Source organism: Ciconia boyciana, chromosome 3 (genome assembly GCF_034638445.1).
Source record: "Ciconia boyciana chromosome 3, ASM3463844v1, whole genome shotgun sequence".
NCBI classification, from domain to species: domain Eukaryota; kingdom Metazoa; phylum Chordata; class Aves; order Ciconiiformes; family Ciconiidae; genus Ciconia; species Ciconia boyciana.
The window spans coordinates 8,772,032-8,798,565 of NC_132936.1; the positions used below are offsets into that span (position 1 = coordinate 8,772,032).

Below are 26,534 nucleotides of genomic sequence, written 5' to 3' on the forward strand. Positions count from 1 at the left end.
TGTAATTTTCCCAGTTGGAAATGGCTGTTTATTTTAGACTAATGGCTGTCTTGAAAGCTTAGTGGATGGGGAAAGCAAGCTGTCTGGGCATATGCACAGATTACAATTAGTTATTCACAGAGTGTAGTTAGATTGCAGAACATTTTATATTTTATGTTCATTAAAGAAGAAGCTTTGCTTATGTTTTTCCCATGTACCCATAGACAAATCCATAAAAAATGAAGTTATTTTCTAATAATACCTAATTGCTACAGAAGTAGCAATGAACTTGCTTCTAAAAGAGTAGTCTTGATCCATAGCTGTAGATGTTCTTAATATTAACAAGGAAAAATTGTTCTTATGAAACCTTTCATTTGTCTGATACGATGTGGAAGACTATCACACTGACACTAAAGAAAACTGAAGACGTTCTTCAAGGAAATTTTTATAATTAAAATAAAGCAATGACAAGAATTATTTTTTGGTTCAAGTGAAAAGTCAAGTTAACTATAGGAAGGGAAATAGCAAGAGCTGTCAGAAACTGCTAATATTCTGAAGTTTAGGGATAATCCTCTAATGACCCTTGTAAGTATAAAGGCAGTAAAAAAAGGAACTTTAATACAAAACAAAAATGAGAGTTAACCCAGAGATTCAAAAGAATAGTCACTAAAGGGGTTCTGAATCTATACGGAGAAATTCCAAAAGATGCCGGATCTTCCTTTCAGATGTAGAAAGATCTAAAGGTCTTTAAGGCTGTATGATAAAACCTCTTTGTGAAGATGAAAGAAGTGTACTTTATACTACATTTTGGTTTGTACACGCATCATCATGGGCCATGCTGTGAAGCTGAGAGCCCTCTGAAACCCCACCACACTTTCAAATGACTGCTTCAAGTTTTAATGAACTGGGTGGACTTTCAAAATTTGTTTATTATCCATTTGCCTCAAATAACTTGGGACTAACAAATCACAACCCAAGCTTGCAGACTTTTTATCTATCACCAGCACTAGCCCAGGGGAAGCAGAGAATGTCTTTGAACAAGGATTGATAAGATGTCTATTGACTGAGGATAAAGCTGAGCCATGCTGAGAAAGCAAAGCAGTTCATGGTGATTTTGTACAGCTAATGTCTGATTGGCAAAAAGGCGCTTCTGAAACATTCTAAAATTAAATCCGTCTCAGTGGCATAGATGGATGCGAAGTACCATTAAACACAAGATCCAGGCAGAGCAATGTACCCCCATAATGGTTTCTAGAAAAGAAAGCACAGAGTAAATACATGAATGCTTCGCCTTAGGTCAAAATTATTCTGCCTCCAAGCCCTGGATTTTGATGATAAGTAATGTAACAAGATTGGACTGGGATCACCAAGTTGTTTTCACTCAACATTTTTGCTCTTGAGTACTCATGTACTCTACTGCTACAAAGCTCAAGCAACTTGTATATTTACTTTATTGAATATACAAGTTTCCAGACACATAGTGTTGCCATCTACCTACTTAAATTTTATTTTCACTGGTGCTGGTGAACAGAAAGAGGCCAAGTGTTATTTTTGCTTTTAGGATATGATCAGCAGTAGAAGACAAAAGATAAATTGAAAAAACGTGGCATTCGGGAGATGCTCTGTAGCTAGAACTCATACGACTTCCTGACTTCAGGCTGTCAGTAACCCATTAACTAAGAGAAAACTGCTGTCAGCAACCCATTAACTAAGAGAAAACTGAGTCTGACACAGACATGAGACAGACTTAACTTCAGGGACTGTCACATTTAAAATTGTAACTTATTTAATTTCTGGGAACAAAGAAAGCCCAAAGGAACAAAGCCCTGCAAGTGGTCACCAATGTACTCATGCTGAAAATAGGTGTTGAGGACTAAAAGAGGCATTTTAACATCTTTTTAAAGATAAAATAATGCATCAAAGACTTTTAAAAAAGTCTAATAAAGTATGCTAGAAAAATCAAATGAGATGTTAAGATGCATGCCTATTTTCTTGTAGAAAAATCCCCCAAATCTATTTTTGCTAATGACTTTGTCCCACTTCCTCAGGGCTGGTGCTGCAGCACTGTCAGCAACCCCAGCGCTGAGGGGAAGGAGGGGAAGGAGGGAAGGAGGGGAAGACCAAGCACAGGCTGTGCCTGCTTTTTTCCTGACGTGGGCACTGAAGAACACGCTGCACTGGACAAAGCTACCTGGAACTCCCGTCCCCTCAACTCCAGGGGCAAATCTTGCTGTGTACTTGACACCGACTCCCATGCCCAGCTTGGGTTTCACTGAAGGGATGGTGAGAAGGAGAATGAAAAACAGCTTCAGCCATTTGCCAGTTTTAAAAATTAAAAAATAAAACAAATGAGACAGGTAGGAGTAAGCAAGTCAAGTCAGTCCCCATTCTGGCTTTTTATTGCAAAGTTTATTGCCTTGGTATTTCACAAAATGCTTTTGAAAGTGGTGTACTTTAAAGTATAGCAAAATAAAAATGCTAATCAATAGTTTCTCTATAGGAGGAACTACCTTATGCCAATTAAAGTGCCTTAGAGAAAAAGAGACTTCTAAAAACCAATTTTATATCTTACAGTGGGTTTTGAGGTGGGAGAGGGGCCGAAATCCAATTTCCCCTAAGGGAAGATTAGCCAAACACGATTTAACAGCAAGGTCTGCATGTAAAAGGATGCGGCTAATATGCCTGTCTAGCTGCCATGTTGTAAGCCAAGCTAACGGCATTATAGACTCTATTAGGGCGTCACACACAAGTGTTACAGTTTGATGAATTCCCACTGCTGGCAGTGGTTTTTTAGTTTTGAAAGCAGGGGAAAAAAAAATATCCTTACATGAAATAACATGCCATTGCAATGTTTGACTGCCTGCTTCTGTTGCACTTAAAACTACCGAGGAGGAATGTTTGGAGAATTCTGGCTACTAAAATGAACTACGAAATCCACTATTTCATACTATGTGAAAATGCAATATATTTTGCAAGCACAGTGACAGTTTATTAGATGCCTCATAAAAACGAAGCCATGAGACAGTGTCTGTGACGAACAACCCATAACCAATACCCCAATAAGGATCCAACAAGTGAGGGTTGTATAAAAACTGCCTTTAGTTTATGGAAAAGCGAAGGACTAGAAAAACTGGATGTGTAAAGTATATAAAGTTGTGTACAGTACTAAGTCTGTAAAAATAAAATAAGCTGTCTGCCGTGCCTCCCTCTAGCGGTTAATTCATAGAAACCATGGTGGTCAGTGTACACTCATTTCTTTAATTTGGGCAAAGAGCCAGGATTTGAAGTTAAAGGTTCAGCTTCTCTACTGGCAGATGATATTACAGAGGATGTTGTCCGTTTGACGCTGTCTGTATGCAGGCTGAAGGAACAGCGTGCTGTCGTTCCTAGTCCTAATGAATCAGGAAGATTTGATGGAAAGCATCACAGAGACCCTATGAAGTAAGGGGTAATAAGCAGAATTTACAACAAAACAAAAAATAAACCATTTTCAGAGTGAGTATGGGAGAAAAGCAAAAGAAAACCCCAATGGAACAACCCACAAAAACATGCATTGAGAGGAAGGAAGACTGTGCCTTTACTTGGAACTCATGAATAGTAGCTTGTAAACTTGGGTTCCCTGAGGAAACATCTGTACTAGTAATTTCAACATTGCCAGGGAATACCCTTCTGCACCAGAACTCAGTTGTCTCTGCTACTAAGTTGTCACTCATATGGTTTTGGTCTGGGCCAAGTAACATTCTCCCAACAGGACAGGGACCTTTTCCAATAGACTATTCACACACAGGCACCCTCTCTTGATGAGTAGGTCAGTTTAACAAGAAGGATGCAGGCTGTTCTGTGCCAGCTGGATCTCCGTACCAGGGACCACTCTCATACGTACTTAATTCATTAGTGTAGATGTGGTCTGAGAGGCTTAATTCACCCAACATATCCAGATAGTACTGACTTCAGCATCAAACATACCAGCTTCTCATATGGGAACACACAGGATGTCTAATGGGCTTGCATGCACACCAGAAGAGAGTGCCTATTAGATTTGGGTTCTGGACAGGAGACTCAAGAAAAAAATATCCCCAGCATTCTTTTCATCTCTCTAAGAACCTGATTTGCCAACAGAGAGCAAATGGGTCCTAGAGGGCAAACTGTGCACAATTCAGACAGCAGCCAAAGGGAAACTTTCAAAGAAGAGATTTAAAGTAGCTCTGTGACTAGTTGAAAGTCATGCTTTTCCCCACCTAATTTTAATTTTAAGGAACTGTTCAAAAATGTAGCCTCATAGAACCACAGAATAATTTAGGCTGGAAGGGACCTCTGAACTGTTCAAATAACTTCTAACAGAAATACAGAAGCCCAAGCCTTGCATTTTGGAAGAAGAACTTGAAATCTGAAATAACCATAAACCACCTCTTCCCCTTAACTATGGAAAAGATGAATGAGGAAATGGAGACCTGCAAGGCAGTCTGCAAGAAGTACCAGGCTTACAACTCAGCATCCAAACGTCACACCCCTATGCCAAGCTAGTGGCTAAAGTTTGCTCCACAATCAACAGAAAAGATGGGCAGCCCTCTAGCAATGCCTCTTTCCCCACTGATGATAGATGGAGACCAGTTGGTGAGCTATTCAAGAGCTAACAGTATATGTGGAAAAGCTAGGACCAGCACTTAGAAACAGATTCAAGGACCTAATCATAATTTTCCCTGCTCTCGCTGAAGTAGCTGAAGTCTCACATAACAGTGTGGGTCCTAGCTCTGCAAATGCTTTTGACCAGGTATGGCAATTTAGGAAGGATATAGTTCCACCGACTTTGGTGAAAAGCACTATTCCTGGCTGCAAGACCAGGGAGGCACTCATAAATCACAGACTGCTTGGTGCAGTGACCTTTTACTTTTTCTTTTCTTGTTATAAATGTTATCTGTAAAGTATTTCTATGTAAATAAAAATAATGTAACAACAGTATAACAGAGCAGCTGTACAAAACAAACCAAGGTAACTTGCAGGCAAGGTGTAAAAGTTGGTAGAGGCTGCAATTCTGATGGCCCTGCTAGGGATTATTATATTGAAGTTTGTCTGAGTGGCTTCATAAAGAAGCTCCTAAACTATCCTGGTTTACTGAAGTCCTTGTTCCTTTCCTTATACCTGGCTCGATATATAAAGTTGTAATTTAACTCTTTTTGATGTTGCTCGTGGGGTCTCTGAGATGATTATGCTGGAGAAAATGGAAAACATTACAAATATCAGTTAGAAGCCAGCTGCTTTACAATTTTGCAGGCCAGCATCCAAGATATTGAAAGATTAAAAACTATGTATTTTTAAAAAGTCTTCTCTAAGGCAAACCTGGGAGAAAGACAGCAAAAAGCCATTCTGACCAACTGGGAAGTATTTTACACATTCTGGAAATCAAGCTGATGAATCAAGCTCGCAAAAGCAAACAAACCTCAACTGGGTTTATTTAAGCTTCCAAGCAGACAGACACACGCAGGCGCATCCAACTCTGGAGGAACAACAAACCAGAGATTACTACTATTTGCATATGGCAGTGCCTCGAGGTTCAGTCAAGGATCAGATGCCCGCTGTGGGAACTGCTGTCAGGACACAGGGTAGGAAGGTGGTCCTTTCCTCCCAACATTTGTGATTTATTGGCCCAAATTGCAGCAGATGCTGTGGTTGTGAATGGAGAGCACGATGCCTGCTCAGCACTGCCTGTTCCTGGGCCTGGGTTACACTCAACAGCAAGGTCAAGACATAGGGAATGAGGTAAAGTGAGATGGTTGCTGTATATTAAGCTGAGGAATCTTTATTTCCATCTAAGTGTAGTCCTTGAAACAGAAAGGAACACCCTCCTCTTGAGCTCTGGATGCTATCTTGATTGTATGGCCAAGAGGTGGTTAGTGAAGCCCTGTATGGATAGTTGGAGACAGAAGGGATCTGTGTGGTGCCCTGATGCTCCTGTCACCTGCAGATCCTCTGTGTTAAACCAAACCCTAAGCCACCTTTAGGACCATGCCCACTATTCCCTCTCCTTGCATGCTGTTTCACACCTGGTCTGTTTTTCTCTCTTTCCCAGCTTTTTGTCTCCTGTCTAATTGATTCCAAGCTTGACCGGCTTTGGAATTAATTTAACTGCATGATATCACCACCACGACAGGCTCAGACAGCTTGAGCTGCTGCAGCCCAGTGTGAAGGAGAAGGGGTGGGAGGAGAGGAGAGTGTGCTGGCCAGATGTCCTCCCAGAACGGAGAGCTAAGCCAGGGCCAGAGGCTGTGGCATACCTGTGTCCCGTGAGCCTCTCTCTGGTGGACGTGTGCAGCATGCGAATAAAGCAAAACAGGAGTTTCTTTCTTCTTCCCCGTTCTTTCCTCTTGCCTTCTTTTGTTGTGTTTGTCTGAAGAATAGGAATAATCTTCCAATCTGTAGCTGAGCCTCCTCAGCTTCACATTGTTCCCTTTCTCTGCGAGGATGTCTGGCACCACCTGAAAGGTGGCTAAGCAAAGGGTTTTGCTTTTTTCTTCCTTTTTAACAGTCCTTCAGCTAAAGCAAAGGAACACTCAGACTCTTCAGTAAAGGGGCCATGTAAATGCCTGGGTGAAATTAAAGTACTGCAGATTATCAGAGTGAAAAATATTATCTTTCAGGTTGTCCTTCCTTTTGCTTTACTTGCTGATCTCAGTAGAAGATTAGAGAAGGTTGAATGTCCTTTTCAAACTCCATCTGTGCTAAAGCTGTATCGCTTCATATTTAAGCTTTTCACAGCATTTTCGCTGTTAAAAGTGCTACAAAGAATCAAGTCAAATTAAGGACAACACATCTCAGCAACTATACATGACTTGCAGTGAGAGGCAGGGCCCTCACATGCTACTCCAAAACATTCCAGAAGTGACACTCATTAATACAGTCACTGCCAACCAAGTATCCGGCATTACCTGAGGCTGATGTAGTGTGCAACTGTAGGTGCAGTCACGGACAAGAGAGAAAACAGGGGGTGTAAAAGCCTCCGATTCCTCATCCCCCCAGGGCCCTTTTCACCAAGAAGAATTCTCGTTGCGGGTAGATTCCTGTCTCCCTCTTTCCGTTTCCAGTTGGATGTGGCGTTCTCCATTTCCTATATTTAACCACTGCCGCCCGGCAGCTGCTGCTTTTCCCCCAGGAGCCGGTCAGCTGTGTGAATTCTAAGAAAAGTGTTTAGAGCCCAACAGGTGCTGGATCTCGCCGACTTGCATCCTTTGCTGCCAAATGGCTGCAGGCTGCTACCCGGCTCTCTAGTACAGACGCTTGCAGAGCTGCTTTGATTTACAATTCTCTCGAGCCGGCTTCAGTTTAGGTAGGCAACTCAACAAAACTGAACAAACTGCCAGGCACACAAACAGAAAGCTCTGAGGACGTAAGCTGCTGGTGTTGCCCTTGAGTTTTCTTCCTGTCTTCCTTTGGCACAGCACAGCTATGGCTTTCTGTCTTTCACTACAGGTCATAAAGTTCAGAGAGGAAGTATTCTGTGGCCCCTGGTAGGTACTGGCATGAAAGGCAAGGGAGCCTTGGACTCCCCTAAACCAGACATTTCGCACACGGTTACCTGTGATTGCAGAAGATTGGACACAATGACCCAGGAGGCCCCTTCTAACCTTGCGTTTCTAAACCTCGTTGCAATCCAAACAAGTAAGTAGGAGTAGTAACTTGGCAATCTTGCAGCTTTCTCCAAAAGAAAAAAAAATGGTTCCTGTACCCTCCCTCTTCTCTTCTTTCTGTTTTGACTGGATCCCTATTTATACACCCATGCATTTTAATATACATACGGTTTTTTAATGAAGACTTCTGTCCTTCAGCCGATTTCCGGCATCTGCATGATGTTTCCCACAGTGCCACCAGCTGCTTCCCCAGCTGCTTAAAAGCATACATATTTGGGGCCACCATGGCTATGGTCCTCCTGGCCATTTCCAGGATCCACCACAGGAAGGTAGTGGCTCTGAGTATCCGAGATGCTATCTTGGTTTCTGAGATGCTACATAAGGATGAAAAGAAACTGTGTTTGGATGTAAGGGTCATTTGTATGAAGGTAAGTGAATCAGCGTGTGTGGTTCAGAAGAAACCGAGGCCAGATAGAGGCAGTTTCACAAGGGATTCCTGGAAGTCAAGCTACGGAAAAGGAATTTCAAGTAAGATGAAATATTTTTTCATTATTAAACAAGTTAACAATAAAGCATAGCCTTAGGAAGGCGTATGTTTGAACAATTTGGAGCAGGCAAGATTCTCAGTGCAAATCAGTGAAGGTTCATTGCTTTCATTACATTGCTGATGGTTTACACCAACTGAAGAGCTGCCCACTGTGCATAATTTCTCTGGACCAGGGTGGAAAAACCATTAGGTTACATGCTCTTTTAATTGCTAATAAAACTGCAATCAAGACTATTTCCAACTGGATTTTAAAATTATCTGGTTCCGTTTTAAAATCAGCAAGGAGCTAGACTCTCTTCTAACACCACCAAGGAAAGTTTTTATAGCACCAGTAGGTTAGTTGCAACAGATATTACACTGCCAGCCACAGCAAAGATTTAACATAGAAAAAATGTTAATGGGTCTATAATTCTTTGAGGTAAAAGCCTACCATCATTTAATAAGAAGGTGATGTTATTGTACATACTGACTGCAGCTCCTTCTGCATTGCTATAGATAGCTACTGTACTTAAAGTGGACATCAATGCTAATTTACAATGAAATGCTGGCTGAATTACATATCATACCCCATGAGACTATAATGAACTTCCTATAATTAATGTTACTAATCATGGGCCTAGCGCAGGGGGCACATATCATGCATTTCATGTCAAAGGTTCTTATTAATAAACATTTCCATTTTCCCAGCTGATGAGAGCTAACAGCCTGCCAGAACTCTTCCTATCATTCAAACCTGTCCCAGCTTTATAACCCATATAACCAGCTCCGCGCAGGTATCTCTCCTCTCAGACGTGGGGTGGTCAGCACTTTGCAGGAGTCACTAGGCAACCTGCATGACGTATCAAAGCTCTGTTTTCACCGAAACAATTCTACAATAAATCTGCATGGGGTCAGCAGGGCCCAAGAAATGACCCCTACAACCCCACGCAGCGAGACATGAAACACTGAAGATCTGACTCAAACGCTGTAGAAAAAGGAAGTTCAAAACTGAAGTTCTACTTTGATTTTAACTCTCGCTGATATGCAAGGGTCTGTGCAGTAAGTCAGTGGTGCAAAACTATCATATCATCGTGGCTATGCTCATTTCTGAGATCCAGTTTTGCTGCAACAGATAACTTTTAAGCTGCTACTATCAAAATCTTTCAAGGCCAAGAACTGAACAAACTCCAGATCCTTTTCTACAAGCTGCCTATAGTTTCCATCACAGGTTAACAATATTTTTCATGTAAAGCTTTTTGTACTTTATCCCTCTTCTGGCTTCTTCTTTTTACTTTTTAATGGTGATGTGCTGTTAAATAATAAAAATGTCACTAAATTCCCTGTTCTTTTATGAAAAATCATAGTAACCTCTGCTGAAGATAGCTCTACACTCCACATCATTGACAAGATAATGGTTTCATTAATGTGTACTTTGGGACCCTACACTTATGTATCCGTGGCCTGGCTCCTCTGGAGTTGAGATGGTCTGTGTCAATGCCTGCTTGAGGAGCTGGGAATCTGTGGAATCCAGAACAGCTCTGTGCATCAAGACTTTTCCTTATATAAATATTTCATTTACAAGACTAATTTTATTTTTTTCCATTCAAAGTTATTATTCCAATACAATTGCTAGTCTGGACACAATTATACTAGCTTATAGGTGTGATCATACTATCACTCTTAATTTTTCTTCTTTACTCCTTACAGAATAAGTTATTCTAAGCATCTTTATAACAGTGCGATTGCATCTGCACTGAGGAGCTCTGCTCTTCTCACTACACGAATATAATAAATCCAAAACTTCTAGAAGACAAGTCCTAACAGCCTCTAAGCACTTGAATGCCAGGGATGGAAGGAGTGTATTTTTTCAGTGCTCAGACTGGGAAAGATCATCCAAGCTCTTACCTGAGCTGCAATAAGCAAACAAACAAACAAACAAACAAATTTCATTTCTGAGCCCTTTTTTGTGCCTGCTATCCATCTTTAAGAAGCTATTTTTTCAGCAGCTGTGAAAGGCTGTCTGGCTCTGCTTCCCAACCCTGGTTTTAAATGAAGAGGGGCCCGCTGCCGAGAAACAGGAGAGCTCTGATCTCACGCCTGCTCTATCTGAGGAATCTGCGACGGCTGTTCAACTGCTGGGACTCCTGCACCGGCGCTGAAAATGATCTGGCAGGATAAAAAAGCAGGGCTACAGTGCAGTCAGGACCAAGGAAGTACAGTCAGTTAGGCTCAGACTTCATCTCAGGCATGCATTCTCTCACGGTGTTAAAAATGGCAGCAACCCAACGCATGGCGAGCTAAACTGTCTCTATAAGGACCCATTGCTGACAACTGCTGTTACCCTCCTATAGCACAAACCTCCTGGCCAGCACTTGCTTGCTTGTTGCTGCTGACCAACGCAGTTTGCTTGCGAGTTTTTGGGGGTATTTGCAGCATTTCAAGTGTCCAAACTGACAATTTTCTCTACTCTCTGACATCCTTCCAAAAAGCCGAACTGAAGAATAATCTGCCAGAATATACACAGCGTTTTCTAATCTGTCCTACATCTCCTAAAATGCCTCACTGAAATGAAAATCTGTTTATAAGAAGGAAAAAAAAAAAAGAAATCCAAATGTTGGCAAAGGAAAGTGTGAGAAAAAGGAGGGCGAGAGGGAAGTGGGTGAAGACAAGTTGTCTCTTAAAAAGTACAACTGTTATTCCCTTTTCCTTCCTTCCTTTATCCTGTCCTGTGGGCATGTGAGCTAATTAGCATGACTCGTACATGCCTGCCATCGTATTACATAGGATTTATTACACACAACTCTTTGTTGAGAATTCTGCCTGTGTGGGAAGTAGCTGAATAAAAAAAATAATGATGAAAGTGGCAACTTTCAAAGTCTAACTTTTCCTGCTTTACTGGGAGCTAGCACCAGCTGTACAAGTCAATGAAAATTAACCTTCCCCCCTACCCCTTGGATATCCAGTAAACTCAGATTTGATCCGGATGTTCTGATTTCCACGCAGCTAAAATGCAATCAAATGCTTGATTTTGGGGGATAGATTTGCTTAAATTGTATTAATTCACAAGGATAAACACAATTAGTAGAGCTCATTAGCTTGCAAAATGTAATTTATTTTCTTGAATATACCCATTTCCTTGGATGAAGAGCTCCATTAGCTTTATTATATTTGCAAAGCTTATATAAAAATCCAAACCATGGCAACAAAGAGAAAATTGTTACTACACAGTCACAGCAGTCACTTTTCCATGTTAAATAAGTTTGGCATTTATTTATATTTAAATGAGAATATCTACCACTATCAAGACCAGGATATGGGGCAAGTACTTATACAGAATATAATTAAAACTAATTCAAGCAACAAATGTGGCCTGAAATTAAAATACCCCCCCAACTTCTTTAACTGAAAAATGATTCAATGTTCTCCCTCAAAAACCCTGTTTATAATCGCTTAATTATCATAACCAGCAATAGTAAAGGGACTCTAGCCGTTTACAGTCTCATAAGATGGGTCTGCATTCAGGCACGTCTGGTTTGCTTAGTGCTGTGCTTTAATTTTGCTGTAATATAAAGGCCAGAGAGTGGAGAAAATGAATACATGGCAAAGTACCTGTCATTACTTGTATCATATCACCGAGGTATTCTACATGCACAATATGAAAGCGGCCAGTGCAATTTTCATACTGTTATCATTTTTTATATGATATGTCTAAAAGCAGTGACACACAAAAGAAATGCTTTTATCATTTTCAATGCGGGGATGATACTAATTACATCATCTGTCATCATTATACAGCTAAACAAAACTTTTCTTTCATAGAAAACTGCCATTTAGCAAATTAACGGGTAATGACCCATAATATACAGAAGATTGAAATTTGGGAATTACATTCACATTAGTTTGTTTTCTGCTTTCCTCTCAATTTTATTCCCTGATACATCACGAAAAGGAAGAGAGATGGAGAATTTCTCCAACTATCTAATTTGCCAATAGCCCTACCGTCCGTTTGGAAATTGGTGCGGGATCATCTCCATCCATATCAATGCATAGTTTGGTTCTACTTAATGATACAGACTGTCTGCCAAGCCAGTAAAAGCCAGATGTTAGTATATTGATGCACAAAAAACCTGCCACTGGGGCCAGATTTTCAAAATTAGACATGAAACACTGAGCCTACATTTGCTTGCAAATAGCAAACGGGTGCTTGGAAACCAGGTACTGGAGCATGCGTTGACACCTAAAGCCTGACCAGGTCACGTAAGATGATGACACGTAGGAGGTACCCGAGATGTTCCAACAAGGAACCCAGCAGTAAGGCCAGGTAGGGTAAACATGCCTCCAAGGGTCCTCCTGGTGCTTGGACATTACTTCATGCCTGGTATAATGCTGCAGTGAGCTCTATTGTGGGAAACATTCAAGTGCCACTATTGAAAGAGAGATCTGTAGGGATTACAAGAGGCACAAACCATTCTGGATGAGCCCTTAGCTCAAACTCCCATGCTTTTGGAAAGAAGAAGAATAAAAAGACTTCATTTTTCATTGTATCTGATCATGCTATGTTCCTCAACACAGAAGCAAAAATAAAATGTAGGACAGCAGGTGGATAATACTACAGATTTTAGATGTGATGTCCTTACTACCAAGACAATGTAGCAAATCCATCTAAATCCAGAAAAGTACATTTTAGCCAGATCTTTGCTCAATCTGAATTTCTGTGGTCCAGATCAACTACTTCCTTTCATCATGCACCAACTACAATGTGAGGAAAATCAAAAGGGAAATTCCAGGGTGAATTAAGAATAAAAATAACGGCAAAGACCAGTGAATTTGCTATGAACTAGCCATGTCAGTGGAAGTTTCAGTCATCAGGAGGTGCTTCAGATACCTAGTAAGAGCAATTGAGCATTTGGCCTTTAATTCCCATTGTCCACATCGGCTATTTAGGACTTTTGTCTTGCCCGTAAAATGATTTCCTGACTTAAGTGAAATTCTGAACTGAATGTATCTGTAAAGTAAGGAGGAGTTCTCAGTTCCAATTCATCATTGTTAAAGTGGATTAAAGGATTTTTTATCAGTAACACTTAGAGCTCACTTGTTCATGTACCTGGAGACTTCTACCAGAGGAAACCTTCCCCAGCAGACAGTCTGGCCAAATCAAAAGCTGAAAATGAGCGTGTGATGAGCACATTACACAGGCTGATGAGGACCATGATGAGCTGGGAATTAGTGAGGAAACCTCTGAGAAAAGACCAAGCGCTGGTGGAAACAGTGCACACGCACTCTCTTTTTCTGAGTCACTGCTGAACCAAAAAGCTCAAGTACCCTGCGGGACACTGCACTACTGCAAGTGATGCCTCCTGAATGAGGTATGTAAGCCTCTCTCTTAACCCTGTTAGTAGGCCTTAATATATTAAACAGTATAAGACAGCACTGGAAATTATGTGAGATAACAGTGTGAGGAGCAGTTTAACAAACCATGAATCAAAACTGTTGACAATATATGCCCACATTAGCTTCCGTTATGCTAATCAAAATGATGCCTGGTAAAACATTAGATGTATGACATTCAGAAGTAGCTTTCCATGGGCAGATGAGGAAAGCCAGCTTGATCACAAACAGGGACTAGATGTGTTTGCTTATCCCACTGAGATCAACATGTTTCAGTGTTAACAGGCAAATATTGTATTAATTTTAGGTAATTTTAAACCAATAATATCAAAATACCCTCTTAATACATTGACAATAAAATAATACGAGGGTGGTAATTTGTTATATTGTACTTCTGACAGTGAAGCTGTATTCACGCTGAGGTGTCCATCTGCTGAGACTCTTGACCCTATTCCTGAAACTTAGGATAGGATTCAGGTTATGATAAGATATTTAAATTAAAGTGCATTCAAGTTGGTTAGGTATATAAGCTCCTATAACATCTATCAAAACCTAATCAGTGCAGTCAACAGAGCCAAGAGTGATTCACCTAGGCAACCACAAGAGCTCAATGCAGTCGCTGACACACTGGTCCCTGATGCCCTTTGAGACGTTCTGGGATAGCCAAGACCCCTACAAATAGCCAGCACCTATGGAACAGCAGTGCCCTGCCGGTACCAAGAGACCACATAAGATGTACTACAGCTCTAGGATAAACAAGGCCCTAGCTGCCCGTGTTTAATGACTGAGTGACTAAATGTGCCTGTGTTTAAATGACTTCCTAAATTTAGGTAAGTCAGGGAAGAAATCTTACCTAACAGACTAGGCTGCTGGTTAGGCTGGTTAGGGTTCTTTAAAATAAGACTTCAGTTTTGAATAGAAATGATTCTTCTTTCTCATTTACTAAGCACATAATAACATTCAAAGATGTCATCTTGTCTTTTCCTTATTACAACCTCTTTTTTTACATATTCTGTTGTGCATGTAAGATGTTAAGTAAAAGTCTCTTCATCTCTTTTTGGGAGGTAGGTTCAAGGTTCAAGGTAGGTTCCTTGAACTCTCCTGGTTCTGAGTTCATGGCTGATAGACAGCTACCAACCCAGCCAAACACCATCTTGTTTTTCTTCCCTCCAAACTTGAAATATTCATCTCAGTGTCTTGGCGTAGTTCCAGACTATGTAATTATAATCTAGATCCAGACTGGCTAATTATAAATTATATCCTTAAAACCACCTCTTATTTCATTCGGATGCAATATGGCTACCCCTTTTTCTGTCATAAACACACAGCGTGGTCCCACTCTACTCCAGGGCTGGCCACCTCCCACTGCAGTGTGTAGCTATCTTAAAAACCCAACATTGCTCTCAGTGCGTTCAAAGGGGTAGGAACCAGTCAATGTTACTCACTCCATAAATGCAAAAGGACTTTGTATTTTTGAAATAGGCTCCTTCTCTTAACTGTCTATTAAAACATATTTTGATATTTAGAATTTGTCTTCTAAATATGTAAACACATTATTTCCAGACACTTCTATAGATCTTCAGTACATAAATAGCCCTTCTCTACTTTCTTTAAAATACAAAAAGAATACTCACTCTCAGGAAATACCAAATCTTACTGAAATACTGAATCTAGCACTCCAGCATCCAAGACTTTGGACAAAAATATATGCTAAAATAATCTCCTGGCTTTAGTAAAATTCTTGATTGAGTTTACCCTTAAAGCCAAGAGGTGTTATCAGCACCACTTATCTCTATGAAAGTGAATTAAAGCATCCCTGACTGATAACACCTAGGTTCACTGCACATGGTTTGCCTATATGGCAGTTTTGAGAAAGAAAAAAAAAAAAAAAAAAAGTAAAGTAATGATGGCTTATCCAAAGTCATAAGGGGCACTTCCAGGGAAGGGCTGTGAACTCATTTAAGTTCTCACAGAAGAAAATCTTATTGGTGTGGGGCTTTAACAGATTGACTGTTCTTGTAACGTACTCAATTTCTACTCATGAGCAGATTTGACTATCCCTGAATAGCTAATCCTTGGACAGGATGTCAAATGTGCTTCTACCGTTCTAGCAAGTAAAATACATGAAGAACCGTGTTATTCTGGAGCTGAAGGAACATGAGCGCCTGTTCTCGCTACATTTATACAAATGAAAGAGAGATTCCTGTATTTCTTCAGAGTGCAAGGATTCTCTACATACTGATGGTTAAATATCCGTATCTGTCTAAACCTGAAATCACTTGACTGACTCCTCCTGGAGCTACCTGTTATCCAGCTAGCGAAAGTTCTTCTGAAATGCTCCTGAAAAGTGCTTTTCTATTTGGATGCTTAATATGGCTTCCAAATCAGAGCTCTAACCATCCTACAAAAGTATAAAAAAACCTCAAAGAAATGCGCTGTTCATGAAACAGCCCAGTTTGGCCATGACAGGAGTATATCTAGCAGAAAAACATCTAAACCCCAGCAAATTGAGCCATCTAGAAAATTCACACCTGTAACAAAGTCCGCACAGCATGCAGGAAAAGGCAAAGAGCAGAATCTCCTATTTCCTAGGTTACAGGCAACAGGAATCCACTAGCACTGCTCCTCCATCTGTTTTCCACAGGATGGTAGTGTTTTGTGCAAAATGATCCTTGTTTTAAAGAACACCCACAGCTTGGGGATGCAAGGAACATTTCCCTCTTCATTCACAAGGAAAAGGTCACACAGAGGAGCTGGGCTTGATGTTGGATTTGGATCCTCTATACATCAGTCAGACTGAACAGGAGTGTCAGCCCACATTTCTCTTAAGAACTCTTTCATTTTAGCCAATTTTGTCTTTTTCATACCATCTTCCTCATCCTCACCCAAATACTTCGGTGTGCAGATTGATGGACAAAACACATTTTGTCTTCCTCTGAAACATCAGAGGAATAATGAACAAAAACATAATGTTTTCTTTAATCCTACATTCTTGGGGTTTTTTGATGTTGCAGTGCCAATGAGCATTGTGCAACACATAATGTACAAAGTCTCTAGGCAAACCCTCCAATCTGTTTTAGCTCCTTGGAAAGTATTACACAGACCTACTGTGCAAACTTGACTAAGTATCTTGGCACCTTGTCTAGTCAAATGCTTCTGACTTAATTGTCAGCACACATAGGTGTACGAATATATCACTGTCTATACTCCCCGTCGAATACTTATCTTGAACCTCCTGATTTTGTCAGCAGCCCAAGGATTTTTCCAGTACAGCAGTAAGCATGTACAACATTACATGCTGTAATTTCCTGTATTAAATATGACAAAACTTCATGCTGCTTTTACTTGCACCTCTAGATAATGGAAGTTTTGTCTATGAGTAATTAATTATTCCTGCAAGCTTATGTACCTCCTTCATAGTGATGATTTTGTCACCTTATGATACTTTCCTGAATATCTAGTCTGGGAATCTAATGTAATGATTTGTAAATATTAAGATGGCACTATATACAAATACCTTGTTACCCTCACTTGGTACAACTAGAAACCTGAATATACGCATAACACAAAACAGACTGAATGCAAGAAGCTTAACCCACCATCCTACTGTGTGGGAAGAACTTAGTAGCATATCTTTGTGACAATGTACAGGAACACAACATACAGAAACAAGTATGTCCATTGCTGGGAAGAATTTTCTTGCATGCACCATTCAAATTGTTGCCCAAATTATCTACTACTTAAACAATGAAAGAAAAACTAAAGAAAAGAAAGCATTACTACAAATGCTCGTGAATTTACAAAACACAAATCATTCCTCTCCTCATAGTACGTATGCTGTGAACACAGAAGACATCTGAAACAAGTAGATTTGTGGGACGTTACACCAAAACTAGTTTCCTGACAGTTATTCTTGGTTTTGCTTCAAAGTCCCTGTATCTTTAGCCTTACAAAATGTGCACATGAGTTATTTACAGTTAATTTTTTTAAAAATTTATGTCCATAGAAGCACTTTGAAGATGCAAGGTGTCATGTAATCCCATGTTATTGTTATTATTGACCGCAGCTCAAAGTCCAGCCTCGCCGTGGGACAGCAGAACTTATCATCAGCAATCTGAAGGCACAGCAGGGTAAGAAAAGTCACTATTTGGAAATGTTTTTATTTCACAAATCTGTTTAGATTTTTTTAATCTAACATGGGACAGATTCATTCTTGTTCTCAATGAAACAAGACAGAAATGATTCTTCTTCATTCAGAGTTCAGGCACTGCTCCATGGAGGACTGCTGATTACAAAAACAGACATTTCCTCTTTCTTGTAGGGAAACCAAAAAACTGTTGCAATTTAATAAATCCACTTGTCTGGAGAACTACGGAGATCACAGAATAGCCCATCTTGAGAACATTTAAGCGTATACACAAATGCACAGTCCGGCTCCTGACGGACCCAGCTTGTTTAGTCCGGACTGAGCGTGAAGTCCCCATTCTCTGCTGACTCTCTGTAGTAGCTATAACTTGACTGTCCATTTTTTTTAAGTCATGACAGCAAAAGAATCATAGAATCATAGAATCATTAAGGTTGGAAAAGACCTCTAGGATCATTTAGTCCAACCATCAACTCAACACCTCCATGCCTACTAAACCATGTCCTGAAGTGCCACATCTACACATGTTTTGAACTCCTCCAGGGATGGTGACTCCACCACCTCTCTGGGCAGCCTGTTCCAATGCTTCATCACCCTTTCAGTGAAGAAATTTTTCCTCATATCCAATTCAAACTTCCCCTGGCACAACTTGAGGCCATTTCCTCTCATCCTATCAGTTGTTACCTGGGAGAAGAGACCGACCCCCACCTCACTACAACCTCCTTTCAGGTAGTTGTAGAGAGCAATAAGGTCTCCCCTCAGCCTCCACTTCTCCAAACTAAACAACCCCAGTTCCCTCAGCTGCTCCTCATAAGACTTGTTCTCCAGACCCTTCACCAGCTTCCTTGCCCTTCTCTGGACACGATCCAGCACGTCCATGTCCTTCTTGTACTGAGGGGCCCAAAACTGAACACAGTATTCGAGGTGCGGCCTCACCAGTGCTGAGTACGGGAGAACGATCACTTCCCTAGTCCTGCTGGCCATACTATTTCTGATACAAGCCAGGATGCTGTTGGCTTTCTTGGCCACCTGGGCACACTGCTGGCTCATGTTCAGGCAGCTGTCAACCAGCACCCCCAGGACTTTTTCCGCCGGGCAGCTTTCCAGCCACTCTTCCCCAAGCCTGTAGTGTTGCATGGGGTTGTTGTGACCCAAGTGCAGGACCCGGCACTTGGCCTTGTTAAACCTCATACAATTGACCTCAGCCCATTGATCCAGCCTGTCCAGATCTCTCTGTAGAGCCTTCCTACCCTCAAGCAGATTGACACCGTCACCCAATTTGGTGTCATCTGCAAACTTATTGAGGTTGCACTCGATCCCCTCGTCCAGATCATTGATAAAGATATTAAACAGAACTGTCCCCAACACAGAGCCCTGGGGAACACCTCTTGTGACCGACTACCAACTGGATTTAACTCCATTCACCACAACTCTCTGGGCTTGGCCATCCAGACAGTTTTTTACCCAGCAAAGAGTACACCTGCCTAAGCCATGAGCTGCCAGCTTCTCCAGGAGAATGCTGTGGGAGACAGTGTCAAAGGCTTTACTAAAGTCCAGGTAGAGAACATCTACAGCCTTTCCCTCATCCACTAGGCGGGTCACCTGGTCGTAGAAGGAGATCAGGTTGGTCAAGCAGGACCTGCCTTTCATGACCCCATGGTGGCTGGGCTTGATCCCCTGGTTGGCCTGCACATGCCTGTTGAGCGCACTCAAGATGAACCACTCCACAACTTTCCCTGGTACCGAGGTCAGGCTGACAGGCCTGTAGTTCCCCAGATCCTCCTTCTGGCCCTTCTTGTAGATGGGTGTCACTTTGGCAAGCCTCCAGTTGTCTGGGACCTCCCCTGTTAACCAGGACTGCTGATAAATGATGGAGAGTGGCTTGGCAAGCTCCTTCGCCAGCTCCCTCAGTACTCTCAGGTGGATCCCATCTGGCCCCATAGACTTGTGAGTGTCCAGGTGGTGTAGCAGGTCATTAACTGCTTCCTCCTCCGTTATGGGGGGTTTATTCTGCTCTCTGTCCCTGTCTTCCAGCTCTGGGGGCTGAATACCCTGGAGATAACTGGTCTTACTATTAAAGACTGAGGCAAAGAAGGCATTAAGTACCTCAGCCATTTCCTCATCCTTGGTGGCAATGTTCCTCCCTGCATGCAATAAAGGAGGGAAGTGTAATTCTTAAGTATTATTAAAGAAGTGTAATTATCCTGCTATGAGGAGGAAGAGATCTTAGTGGGAAATACAAGGAAAGGCCAAACTTGTGGAGAGAATTGAACGTTCAGGAAAGGTAGCTCTAAGGTGGCTCCAGGCATAGGAGGACAAGGTGAAAGGGAACAGGTATGTTTCCCCTGCATCCAATGGGCTGGATGCAGAAAAGGGTTGCATCCAAATATGTGTCAGGAGTTGAACAAGACAGAGGACCAAGGGAAGACAAGGTCAGAGAAATCAGAAATTAAACATAAGGAGTGCTGAAAGGAGAACAGAGACTCTGCAAGTGTTTTGGACAATTAATAACTTTCAGAATATCCAAATGCAGTTCCAGCTCTCTGCAAGGGATTTTTGGAACAGCATTTGGATGGATGGATAGGTAGCCTGCTTGGAAATTTGGGCTGTATTTATAAAGAGTTTCCACTTATGTATCCTGTGCCAAAAGGGAGGCTAGATTTGGGTTATCATCCAGCCCCTGAGAAATTCTGCACTTCACGAGTATAGTGTTGTGTGGACAGGAGAGAAAACAGTCATTCAACAGAACTTTGCCGGCTCTCAGACTTACTTTGAATGCATTTAGTGGCCACTGTCATGGACAAAACCATATTCAATAAGAAACCATGTTCTAAGCAAACCATGTCTTAGACTTCAGGATGGGAAGAAACTCAAGACGTCTTCAAATATATAATTGTCCAATTACCTAAGTGAATCTGCAAGTGATGACATAATATCACATAACAGAGTAAAATCAAAGTTCTTTAGCTCTGTACTTTTAAGAACAGATGAAGTACAGTTGCAAATCTTGTGCTTATTTAAAAAAACGGGAAAAAAAAGGCAGCGTGGAGCAGATGACTTTTAACAGCAGTTTCAGGGAGTTTTAATACACTTTAGCAACCCCACACTTTTTTTTTTACAATAACCCTCATAAAATATTGGTAGTGGTGAGAGGCTCCTGCTCCAGTTGAAACTTGGAAATCTCAAGTCACTCACATACTGAGAGCTGTCAATCAAAACAGAATTCAGTGACCTTCTTTATGCTGTACATTTAGCAAGGCAATGTTCTAGGACTATTACAAGTCCTCTTTGACTCTTCAGTGAACTAAATCACTGTCTGTCATGACCTGACCGATAGTAGCATTAAAAGACAGGGCAAGAGTTACTGAAAATACTCCACCTGGAACACAAAAAGGTGAAATGTATTTTAGTCTCACTCATCTGATGGCTTAGATACCCTCATCAACTTTGCAATTCCATTAAGATTATTCTAATGACAGAAGACTGTAATTAATCTTGAAAAAGATTTGATTTTAGAGGACCTGTTCCAGCAGTTTGCTTTAAGTTCATTACTGTGCGTGAACATGCTAAAACATGAGCCAGCAGTGTGCCCTTGCAGCAAAGAAGGCTAATGGTATCTTGGGCTGCATTAGGCAAAGTATTGCCAGCAGGTCGAGGGAGGTGATCCTTTCCCTCTACTCAGCACCAGTGAGGCCACACCTGGAGTGCTGGGTCCAGTTCTGGGCTCCTCAGTACAAGAGAGACATGGACCTACTGGAGAATCCAGCAAAGGACAACAAAGATGATGAAGGGACTGGAGCATCCTTCCTATGAGGAAAGGCTGATAGAGCTGAGACTGTTCAGCTTGGAGAAGAGAAGGCTCAGGGGGATCTCATCAATGTATACAAATACCTGAAGGGAGAGTGCAAAGAGGATGGAGCCAGGCTCTTTTCAGTGGTGCCCAGTAACAGGACCAGAGGCAATGGGCACAAACTGAAACACAGGAGGGTCCCTCTGAACATCAGGAAACACATCCTTACTGTGAGGGTGACTTGCCCAGGGAGGTTGTGGAGTCTCCACCCTTGGAGATATTCAGAAGCCACCTGGACACAGTCCTGGGCAAACAGCTCCAGGTGGCCCTGCCTGAGCAGGGGGGCTGGACCAGACAACTTCCAGAGGTCCCTTCCAACCTCAACCATTCTGTGATTCTGTGAACTCTTATGCGTCATTACCAAGTTGAGCTTACAAACAATCACTAGTCATCTGTATCTTGGTACCATTTAGGCTGCCCCAGAAAATCAAGACTATCTTAAGGAAAACACAGTAAGAAGCATGTACAATGCTAACAGACTTCCATGCTAAACTAACTCTCCTACAACCAACAGAAGATAGAATGCACTATTTTTTCTACTGTAGACTTCCTTCCCCACAACTATATGCTATATATATATCTATATACATGTATACACACATACTAAAATTTTATGTATAATTTTATGATTTTGTATGACCTATTTATCTATCTACCTATCTATATCTATGGACACAAAAATAAGGGAGATTTTCCTAAGGTGACACAGGCCATGTATTCTGGTGCAGAGAACTGCAAACAGGCTTTCTAGAGTCTTTTCCACACAATATCCTTTAATTAACGTTATTAGAATTCCAAATGCTAGTTTGCACTTTGAATTTAAACACCTCCCACCCCCCAGCATTCATGTCTAGAACTACGTGCACTCACAGAATTGCAGATCAAGCTGAAATCCCTTTGAAAACTCAGCCTTTTGTGAAGAAAAAGTTGATGGTTATTGACAAAATGTTGTAGTTTACTTTGTTACTATTCATGATTAAGGAAAGTAAATATTGTCTGAGGTCTAATGAGAATTCCAATGCAATAAAGTCAAGTGTGAAAGGTGCAATCAATAAGTGATGATGCAACAGTATTCGTTTGTGTTTTTGTATTGTTTAGTTCATGGTATTTGGTGATGCTTGAAAATGAAGTGTTAAGAAATTAGTGTTACAAGGATTAACATTCAGATTTTATTTCTGATACTGTTATGTTTCTACAGTCATTACATTCTGAACACTAATTAGCATCTGATTTCTTTTCCCACTAGTTAAGGACTGCAAACCAAAGAATTATAGAACAAAAATACTATGGAAACAAGCATCAATATTACCCATGAACATCCACAAATTAAAACCCATGATGTCCATGGCTAATTTTACACTGCAGGAAAAAGTACTGCAATGAAGAACTGTATTTTTCCCATTTTTTGTGTTACTGACTATGCTTCAAAGTATATCAAGTTTATGTCTTTTCAAACGAGTAACAGACCTCACAGTCCAAGCTGGAACGTTTATGTCCTGCATATGGCAGGGCTATCCACCAAGGGTTCAGTTTTGGATTTACTACAAGTCTTGGATATAAAGAAGCACACTGCCCTACGAAAAAGTCAAGGACTAAATCTCAGTTACTCAGTTATTTCTGCAAGGAAACCAATCTCTTCTAGTCCTTCATCAGACTGATTAATTTCTCTCCGTTTGGGCTCAACTGGATTGGCAGGCACATAGACGTTGGTCTCTGTCACTGTGCCATGGCATGGCATACCGGTACCTTGTGTCAGAAACTGAAGGGATGATTTCCATCCCTCTCTCTTCTCTGCAGGCATGTTGTACAAGCCACAACTTGTGCTGGCACATCAGGTAGCCTGAAGATACTGAAATTATGTTTGAATATTATTTGCAACTCTGTATTTTCTGAAGAAGCCACACAAAAATTTGGCTATGCGAACTTCAGTGGATCTTCACTGAATGTGCTCACAATGAACGTCTTCATGGTTCTGAATATTCTGCTTTATTAATTCCCCTGGCACTTAATCTTTAGATTACAGAGCAAGACTTAGGACATGGATAGAAAACAAGGGCTGATTCTGCTCTAAAATATTAGCTTACATGTCTGTGTTAAGGTGACATGGCTTTTGAAGTCAGCTAGGAGTATTTGGCATAAATTCTATCCAAAGGGCAATTACAGGCCAAACCAGACACCTCTCAAAACTCTGTTGATTGTGTATGGTGAAAGATTCCATGCATTTCATAAGGCAGTTCTTCACACATTGCTAAAAGCAATAATTACTTTGAAACATTATTTATGTCTCTCATAATGTGACTGCTGTATAAATTCACTACGTAAATGGATCATGTAGCTAAACTTAACATTCGTATTTAACATATCACAGAAGCAATGAAAAATCCCTTCACAGAATATAATCCATCCAGACCAAGACGATTCTCTAATGCATGCAAAAATTATTTTCTTACAACTAGTTTCAATGGAATTAGGTGGGAATTAGCTGTGACACTGTAAAGAGAATGACATATCTGTTTTATATCATGATTCTTGTTATCAAAACATATTTTTTGCAGGGGCACAGAAATGACTCGAGTCTTTCAGTCATGTAAGTGAGATCTCTTGACCTATTGCAAATGAGACGGCATACCAGCAGTGCCTTTAACTTTTGGCAACTTGTTTACTTTTGTTTAGAAACAGCTATGTAAGAAACCTAGTTCTGCTTGAATACAGAATAATGTGGCCCCAACATGCACGTAGCCAAATGAAAGATAATTATGAAAAATAAAACGTGACGTTTCAAATCAGCTCCCTAATAAAGTCTAAAAATATAAGAAACCCTATCATATTAACCAGCAAGAACTGCTCTTTCACTTAAGGGATAGCTGGGTAATTATTCAAACCTGTACAAGACTGGATTGTCAAGTGAAATAATAATACAGAGTATCTCAGGATAATGAGATAGATCTTAAGGCCATTAGCAGTGGCTCTTATAATACTGGCCAAGGTTCCCCAAGAAAGAGAGAGAATATTTAAATGAAACTTGTAGAGAACTAGTTCGAACTTGTATATTTGAACAGCTCAGCACTGCCTCACAGTTTCCATTCCTTCCCAGAGAGAAAGGTGCCTATCATGTAAGACTGTGAAATCAGTCAGGCTTTAGAGACTGAAATCCCCGAGGGCAGAAATTAAAACAAAAAATAATATGAAAAGTGAGCCACATTGAAATCCATACCGTTTATGTTAAGAATCCTATCCTAGCGAGGTTTTAAAGTCTGGTTAGACACACAGTTGTCTTCTCTTTCCTGATGCTTTCTCTCGTTCAAAATAACCAAACCCAAAATTTATCTTCTCTGACTTCAGGTTTCACAAGAAGAATTATAGCTTTAGAAGTAAGGGCTTTTAAGATGGGAAATGGAGGAAGAGATGACTTTTTCTCTATAAAATAGGTCCTGCTTACGAGACATTTGTATATGCATGCTTCGTTATCTTATGTTTGTTTGTTTTTAACCACTACAGGAACAGGAATAAGTCGATAGCTGATGCTCACAGAGAAGCTAGCTAATCCCTGGGAAAACAGCTCTCTAGCTTGCAGTTTATAAGGTACAGTACAGCTAATGTGTCAGCAGTTGTCATGGATTAGAAATACTGCTTGTTTTAATATTCTCCTTATGGGCCTCTCCTAGGTACAAAGGTTTCCACGTACCAGACCAGAGCTAGGTCTGGCATGCCTGGCATAGTCTAGTGAGGAACTCTCCTCCTCACCTTAATGAGCACCTCCTTGGCTGACTGTGCTCAGCGGCAGCGACAATTACGCTAGACTAGGGTTTACGGCAGTTGAAGCAAGAATGCTGACTGAGACTTTGCAAATCAAATATTAAAAGACATTAAATATTTTACGATCTTTTTACTTAGGCTCTGATTTGAAGTTTACTTCATCTGCTAGCCAGAGATATGCTGAAGGTTAATTGATGGAGGAAGAGTAAATAACAGCTGATGCTACTGGCCCTAAGTATGCAAGGCATTTAAGAGTACTCCTAACCTCAAGTGTGCAGTCACTGACATGCTCATTTGTCTCACTAGGTTAGTGTCACTAGGGCTCACATATGTGATCAAATTACCGCAGTGAAAGTGGTTTAAGCTTATGTGGTTTTCCTTGTATTGTATATTTGCACATGTCTCCAATGACACCGAGCAATCCTTTAAATTGTGTTAATTTGATCATGTATCCGAGTATCCAGTCCAGTAAATTGGGATAGGTGGCTATGAAAAGTGGAGATGATGCCTTTTAGAAGACAAATAGCTTCCACGGAGAAGGGAGACATCCAGCAGAACCACTACAGCTCAGTCTACCAGGATTAGAGTATAAATCTCTCCCCTTTCTCCTTCTACAAAATCAAGGGTTTGCAACTTATAAACCTAACCTGACAAATTGCTTTTGTGGAATTTGATTTTTTTTTAAAGGGAAAGGATTAACAAAACTCTTATAAAGCAATTGTTGGTGAATTTTTTGCTACCTGACTGGGCCAGTATCACTTAAAAGCCCATCTAGATCTTAAAGAAAAATTCAGAAGCTCACCATCCAGCAAGCATTCTCATCGTATTTGGGGCTTGGGTTTGAAAATTTAAAGCAGTCAAAATATTTAGCTTTAGAAAAGTACTGCTGAGCTTGTGCCTTAACTCCTTTTCAAGAGACGTTTGGTAAGGATTTGCACATACCAAAGTACAATTTATGTAATGAGTAGGAAGACTTATTGGACTAATCATTTTAAATAGAGATTCCTTGTCTTTAATACAGAGCTACACAATAGAACTTAATAGCTTGTAGCAAGTAAATAATTTACACATGGATTGTGTCTGAATACAAATGTATACATAAAATATCACAGACTTAATGAAGCCATTGGGGTGGTTTTTTTAAAATCAATGTAATTGATTTTGCTGATAGGTCCGCATTTATATTTTTGTAAGCTACATTTCGCTTTACCTGCACACGTGGCACAGTCATGATTTTTAAGGGAGGCAGGGAAAACTCCGCAAATGAAA

At 40.7% G+C, this 26,534-nt stretch overlaps 1 protein-coding gene across 10 annotated transcripts in view; it reads right to left on the bottom strand.

Annotated features, from left to right (window-relative positions):
* The window catches only part of KLHL29 (kelch like family member 29), a 403,118-nt gene that overhangs the window by 115,757 nt on the left and 260,827 nt on the right, over positions 1-26,534 (bottom strand). The gene's annotated exons all lie outside the window — the stretch shown is intronic.